The sequence below is a fragment of the Hypanus sabinus genome, chromosome 7, assembly GCF_030144855.1.
Source record: "Hypanus sabinus isolate sHypSab1 chromosome 7, sHypSab1.hap1, whole genome shotgun sequence".
Lineage (NCBI taxonomy): Eukaryota > Metazoa > Chordata > Chondrichthyes > Myliobatiformes > Dasyatidae > Hypanus > Hypanus sabinus.
Window position 1 is genome coordinate 87,364,788 of NC_082712.1, and position 7,925 is coordinate 87,372,712.

Here is a 7,925-nt window from a genome sequence, read left to right on the forward strand (position 1 = left end):
ATCCTCTAAAAGCTTCCACATCCTTCCTATTCTATTAATTTCTCCTGCTATGCAAACGAAGACTTTTATATTTCCCAGCTTCTGTGTGGCTCAGTTTTAGTCAGTTACAACATCTGGGAGCTTGCCTGGGATACATTAACAATCTACTATATGGCCTGTGGCCTCAGCAGTCTAAGGGGGGTGAATATTTTTAAGATGGTCACTTCATGCTTAGATCTGTTCAGGTCAATGACCCATGAAGTACCAGGTAACATGGCGGAGAGCCAAACTGGGAGATATCAAAGTAGTGCAGCTGGTGGCAGCAGTTACGGTAAAAGAAGAGGAAAGTGTGAAACAGAAAGGGAATGAGTGGGCAGATCATGGGGCAAAGAAAGCACTGGAGATCCTGAGATGACAAAAATTGAAAATGTGAAAAAGGAACTATAACGGCCAATTTAGCGAATCAGAATCAAGTTCATTATCACTGACATATGTCATGAAATCTGTTGTTTTGTGGCAGCAGTACAATGCAATACATAATATATTATAAATTATAATCAGAAATACGCACTCAGTGGCCTGTTGTTTTTTAGGTACCCCATGTACCTAAAGGTCTTCCGCTGATGTGGCCCATCCACTTCAAAGTTTGACGAATTGTGCGTTCAGAGATGCTCTTCTGCACACCACTGTTGTAGCATGTGGTTATTTGAGTTACTGTCACCTCTCTGGCAGTCTGGCCATTCTCTTCTGACCTCTCAAAGTAACAAGGCATTTTCACTCACAGGACTGTCACTCACTAAATACTTTTAGTGCTTGCACCATTCTCTGTAAACTCTGGAGCAGAGGTTCCCAACCTGGTGTTCACACACCCCTTGCTGATTGGTATTAGAAACATAGAACATAGAAAACCTACAGCACAATACAGGCCCTTCAGCTCACAAAGCTGTGCCAAACACATCCTTACCTTAGAAATTACTAGGCTTACCTATAACCCTCTATTTTACTAAGCTCCCTGTACCTATCTAAAAGCCTCTTAAAAGAACCTATCGTGTCCGCCTCCACCACCGTAGCTGGCAGCCCATTCCACGCACTCACCACTCTCTGAGTGAAAAACTTACCCCTGACATCTCCTCTGTACCTACTCCCCAGCACCTTAAACCTGTGTCCTCTTGTGGCAACCATTTCAGCCCTGGGGAAAAGCCTCTGACTTCCACATGATCAATGCCTCTCATTATCTTGTACACCTCTATCAGGTCACCTCTCATCCTCTGCTGCTCCAAGGAGAAAAGGCCGAGTTCACACAATTCTCATAAGGCATGCTCCCCAATCCGGGCAACATCCTTGTAAATCTCCTCTGCACCCTTTCTATGGCTTCCACATCCTTCCTGTAGTGAGGTGACCAGAACTGAGCACAGTACTCCAAGTGGGGTCTGACCAGGGTCCTATATAGCTGCTACATTACCTCTCGGCTCATGACATTAGAAAGGTTAGGAACCCCTGCTCTAGGGACTGTTGTGCATGAAAATCCCAGGAGGTCAGCAGTTTCTGAGATACTCAAACCACCCCATCTGGCACCAATAACATGGTCAAAGTCACTTAGTTCACATTCCTTCCCCATTCTGATGTTTGGTCTGAACAACAACTGAACCTCTTGACCATATTTGCATGCTTTTATGCAATGAGTTGTTACTACTTGATTGGCTGATTAGATATTTGCATTAATGAGCAGGTGTACCTGATAAACTAGCCACCAAGAGTATGTCATGAAATTTGTTGTTCTGTGGGAGCTGTACAGTGCAATACATAAAATATATAGATTACAATAAGAAATACATATTTTTAAGATGAATTAAGTAGTGCAAAAAGAGCAAAAACAGTGAGGTGGTGTTCATGGACATTTCAGAGCTCGAGTGGAGGAGGGGAAGAAGCTGTTCCTAAAACATTGAGGGTGTGTCTTCAGGCTTCTGTACCTCCTCCCTGGTGGTAAGAATGAGAAGAGGGCATGTCCTGGATGGTGGGGGACCTTAGTGAGGCGTTGCCATTTGAAGATGTCCTTGCTGGTGGGGAGGTTAGTGATGGAGCTGGCTGGGTCTACAGCGGTCCCTTCATACCAGACAGTGATGCAGCCAATTAGAACGCAGTGGTATTGTGTGAAGATACAAAGGACCATTGCAACTATGAGAGAGCAATGCAGCAGCATTGGTCAGTTTGCTGACCAGAGGGAGAGAAGATAAACCTCACACAACCAGGCAGCCAAGCCATGACGAGGGAAGTGCCCGAAAAGACAGGGTTCTCTCCTAGGTGGACAGGACCACAAGCGGTTGTATTTGTGTGCAAATCTGGCGAGGCAGCAAGCGGAATCACTGGACTCAGGTTAAATTGTATGACTCAGCTTCTGGTCACCGGCACAGGCAGAACAAGGGACTAGGTCCACCCAAAAACAATGTTATTGCAGAGAATTTAAGTGATGAACACCAGCCTATTGCCTCACATCTGACCACTCATGATGGAAGCAGGCCTGCGAATGAAAAGGAATGGGAATGGGAATGGGTACGGAAGTACAGATGGTATAAAGAAAGCTTGTCAGCAGCCGTTACATTACATTCAGAACTGATTCTCACTTGAATTAATAGCTACTGCATTCATAACTCCAGAATAATCCCTAAACGACAAGGAAGAGTCAATGATGGTACTGCATTTTATAAGATTGTAAAATATAGGGGCAGAATTAGACCATTTGGCCCATCAAGTCTGCTCCGCCATTTCGTCATGGCTGATCCATTGTCCCTCTCAGCCCCAATTTCTCGCCTTCTCCTTGGATCCTTTCATCCCTGGACTAATCAAGGATCAATCAACCTCTGCCTTAAATATACCCAATGACTTGGCCTCCATGGCTGACTGTGGCAACGAATTCTACAGAGTCACCACTCTCTGGCTAAAGAAATTCCTTCCCATCTCCATTCTGAAAGGACGTCCCTCTATTCTGAGGCTGGGTCCTCTGATGCTTGCTAGGATCCCAAACTATAGGAAACGTCCTCTCTACGTCCACTCTATCGAGGCCTTTCAATATTTCATAGATTTCAATTAGACCACCCCTCATTCCTCTGAACTTACTGTAAGTAGAGTCCCAGAGCCATCAATCACATCTCATAAAAGCAGCCTCTCAATCCTGCAGTCATTTTGGTGAATCTCCTTTGAACCCTCTCCAATATCAGCCCGTCCTTCCTTAGATAGGGGACCCGGAACCGTTCACAGTACTCCAAGTGGGGCCTCACCAGTGCTTTATCAGCATTACATCCTCATCCTTGCTTTTATATTCTAGTTCTCTCAAAATGAATGCTCATATCACATTTGCCTTCCTCACCACAGACTCAACATGCAAGTTAACATTTAGGGAATCCTGCACAAGAATTCCCTTTGCACCTCAGATTTTTGAATTTTCTCTCCATTTCCATGTATATGCAATAAATAAACAAATTTAAACCTGAACCTTACTTGCAGCAGCTCACAGGCACACCACATCGTATCAGTGGATCGAAGTAAGCTGCAGGAAGTTGTAAAATTAGTCAGCTCCGTAATGCTCACTAGCCTCCATAGTATCCAGGAGCGATGCCTCAAAAAGGCGGCATCCATCATTAAACATCCCCCCCACCCAGGACATACCCTCTTCTCATTGCTAGCATCAGGGAGGAGGTACAGGAGCCTGAAGGCACACACTCAATGATTCAGGAACAGCACGCTCCCCTGTGCTATCTGATTTCTGAATGGACGTTGAACCCATGAACACCACCTCACTACTTTTTTAAATTCAACTATTTAATATACATATATATACTTACTGTCATTTGTTTTTTTCTATATTTATCATGTACTGCATTGTACTGTCGCTGGAAAGTTAACAAATTTCACAACATTTGCCGGTGATATTAAAGCTAAATTTGATTCTGATTCCAAGAAAAACATAAATCTAATTTATGCACAATTTTTACATGAAAAAAAAACAAAGCGACAAGGTCCACTCCAGGGCAGAATTGTCAGAGTGATCAAAGTGTTGCTAAATTGGAGTGGTGAACCAGGTTTTACTGGTCGGTTTAAGACCGAACAGGTGAAAATAACTGCTCTCAAACCTGGTGGTGTGGGACTTCAAGCTTCAGTATCTCCTGCCCGATGGTAGCTGAGAGAAGTCATGGCCCGGATGGTGGGGACTTTAAATGATGGATGATGCTTCATTGAGGCAGAGCCTTCTGTAGATATGTGAGGGATGTGCCTGTGATGTAGTGGGCTGTGTTCACCACTCTCTGCATCCTTTTCTGTTCCTGCACATCCAAATTGCCAAACCAGACAGTGATTCAACCAGTCAGGATACTTTCAACAGTCAGGGAACATCCAAAGTTCAAAGTTAAAAGTAAATTTATTATCTTAAGTACATATATGTCACCATATAGAACCCTGAGACTGGTAAGAGCATTTCAGGTCAATTACCATCCAAAGCAGAGCAATTTGAAATTGGTGTATTGACATTTTAGAAGAGTGATTTTGCTTCCTGAATACTTTTGGGTGTATCTTATGGAATTTGGACATGAAGTCATTTTGTTTTAATAGCCCTGTAGCACTTACCAATAGGGAGCTCTTGGAAAAGGCAGCTTGCAGGGTGGGTAGTGTCCGTAATGATTTTTCTGCCCACTTCTTTGTCCTGGAGACAAACAAGTCCTGCAAGCGATGACCTTCTCGAGTCAGCAACAAGCCCAGCCACCCACCACCATAAACACAAGAGATTCTGAAGGTGCTGGTAAACTTGAGCAACACACACAAAATGCTAGACAAACTTTCCCACCAGCACCGGGGGGCATTGGAAGGGAAGGGGTGGTTTAGTCAGTCTGGAAGGAGAACCCATAGTTTTGCTGACGGACAGAAACAAGGGGCTCAAGAATGAAAAGAATTGCATTTATATAGTGACCTTTGGGACTTTGATCTGATGAAGTTATGGTTGCAATGCACAAAACAGGCACCTGTTCATGCTAAGGAATGCAATAATGATGAGAAGTGTTCTCCCAGTGATGTTGGCTGGCGAGGGATGTAGGGTACGGTAGGGTAGGAAATTAAAGGGTGAATATATGAGAAACGTTTGGTGGCTCTGGGCAAGTACTTGCTGGAGTTTAGAAGAATGGGGGGGGGGATCTCACTGAAACTTATTGAACATTGAAAGGCCTAGATAGAGTGGAAGTGGAGAGGATGTTTCCTATAGTGGGGGAGTCTAGGACCAGAGGGCACAGGCTCAGAATAGGATGGCCCTTTAGAACAGAGATGAGGAAGAATTTCTTTAGCCAGGGCATGGGATTCCCAGCCTCCCTGGGTAATGGTAGGGTCTATGGCATAAAAAAGGTTAGGAACTCCTGATCTAGAGGTGGTGAACCTGTGGAATTCATTACCACAGGCGGTTGTGGAGGCCAAGTTATCAGATATATTTGATAGGTTGGTAGGTTCTTAATTAGTCAGGGCATCAAAGGTTACAGGGAGAAGGCAGGAGATCGGGGTTGAGAGGGATAATAAAGTCAGCCAGATGGAATTGCAGAGCAGAGTCAATGCCCAAATGGCCTGATTCTGCTCCTATGTATTATGGTCCGATGGCTGGCCATTGAGTTTTACAGAAGAGAAACAGGATCTTTGGATCACCAAGTGCTCATCTGCACTAATCCAATCCTCCTACATTCCGAACAAGCCCTCCTCGATTCCACAGCTCACCTGCCCACCGGGGCAAATTTACAGTGGCCAGTTAACCCATCAACCCATCACGTTGTTGGGATGTGGGAGGAAAGAGGAGCAGCCACAGGGAACTCACATGGCCAGAGGGAGGGTGTGCAAATCACTCACACACACTCTCTCTCTCTCTCTCTCTCTCTCTCTCTCTCTCTCTCTCTCTCTCTCTCTCTCTCTCTCTCTCTCTCTCTCTCTCTCTCTCTCTCTCTCTCTCTCTCTCTCTTCCAGAGTTGGGGATCGAACCAGGGTTGCTGAAGATGTGAAACAACTGGTTTACCATCCATGCCAGAAGCAATGGAACCATGGGAAACCCCCGCCACTGCAAACACAGTGACATGGAATCTTTCAAGAGCAACTCCAAGAAGTGATTCCTTAAGTAGGCAGAGTTCATCATCAAGGTCCCCCATCACCCAGGTCATGCCTTGTTTTCATTGCTACTGTCAGGAAGCAGGTACAGAATACAGAAGCCTGAAAGCACGCACTCAACAGTTCAGGAACAGCTTCTTCTCCTCTGCCATCAGATTTCTGAATGGACATTGAACCCATGAACACTACCTCATGAATTTTTAATTTCTACTTTGTTTAATTTAACTTTTTAATATATGTTCTCACTGTAATTCACATTTTTTTCTATATTATGTATTGCATTGTACAATTGCTATAAGCAAATTTCACAACATATCCCAGTGAATTTAAACCTGATTCTGATTCTGTGCACACGAGATTCTGCGGAAACTAGAAATCCAGAGCAACGCACACAAATTGCTGGAGGAACTCAGCAGCTTAAGCAGCATCTATAGAGGGGAATAAACAGTCGATGTTTCTGGCTGAGACGCTTCATCAGGTTGAACTAATTTTGGATTAGGTTAAGTTAGCTTTATTTGTCACACGTACAATGAAATGTGTTGTTTGTGTCAACGACCAACACGGTCTGAGGATGGGCACAGGGCAGCCCACAGCGCCTCGCTGTTCCTCTTTTACACTATTTGTTTGCTTTTGTAGCATCGTTAACTTTTATGCTTTGTATATATTTACTGTAATTCACAGTTTTTTTTCTGTTATTATGTATTGCATTGTACTGCTGCTGTAAAGCAACTGATTTCACAACGTACATCCAGAGGCCACTTTATTAGGTACACCCGTACACCTGCTCCTTAATGCAAATATCTGATCAGCCAATCACGTGGCAGCAACTCAATGCACAAAAGCATGCAAACGTGGTGAAGAGGTTCATTTGTCGTTTAGACCAAACATCAGAATGGGGAAGAAATGTGATCTAAATGTCTTTGACCATGGAATGATTGTTGGTGCCAGATGGGGTGGCTTGAGTATCTCAGAAACTACTAATCTCATAGAAACATAGAAAATAAGTGCAGGAGTAGGTCATTTGGCCCTTCGAGCCTGCACCGCCATTCAGTATGATCATGGCTGATCATCCAACTCAGAACCCTGTACTCCAGGGATCTCCAGGGATTTTCACACACAGCAGTCTCCAGAACTTACAGAGAATGGTGTGTAAAACAAAAAGCATACTGTGAGTGGCAGATCTGTGAATGAAAATCCATTGTTAAAGACAGAGATCCAAAGGTCGTTGCCTCAGGCGGCCGTGGAGGCCAAGTTATTGGTTGTATTCAAGACAGAGGTTGATAGGTTCTTGATGAGTCACGGCATGAAGGGATACAGGGAAACGGCAGGAGATTGGAGCTGAGACGGAAATGGATCAGTCATGATGAAATGGTGGAATACTTGATGGGCCAAATGGCCTAATTTTTCTCCTGTATCTGGATTACGGAGAATAGCCAGACTGGTTAAAGTTAATAGAAATGATGCAGTAACTCAAATAACCACACATTACAACAGTGGGCTGCAAAATAACCTATCTTGGACATCCCCGCCCCCCCCCCATACTTTCCTCCAATCACCTTAAAACTATTCCCACTCGTATTTGCCATTACAGTAAGAAGGATCTTTAAGTTAAATTAAATAAGTAGTGCAAAAAGAGATTTTAAAAAAAGCCCTGAGGCAGGGCATGTCCCGGGTGAAGATGGATGCCAGCTTTTTGAGGCATCGCTCTTTGAAGACGTCCTGGATGCTGGGAAGGTTAGTGCCCATGATGGAGCTGACTGATTTTACAGCTCTCTGCAGCCTACCTCCATCCTGTGCAGTGGCCTCACCACCCCCCCACAATA

At 44.3% G+C, this 7,925-nt stretch overlaps 1 protein-coding gene across 1 annotated transcript in view; it reads left to right on the forward strand.

Moving 5' to 3' along the window:
* LOC132396359 (erythropoietin-like) overlaps positions 1-6,689 on the forward strand; it is a 240,446-nt gene extending 233,757 nt beyond the window's left edge. Inside the window, exon 7 of the transcript XR_009512962.1 lies at positions 5,965-6,689. The gene's annotated coding sequence lies outside the window, so the exon portion shown is untranslated. The remainder of the gene's footprint in view (positions 1-5,964) is intronic.
* The last annotated feature ends 1,236 nt before the right edge of the window (positions 6,690-7,925 follow it).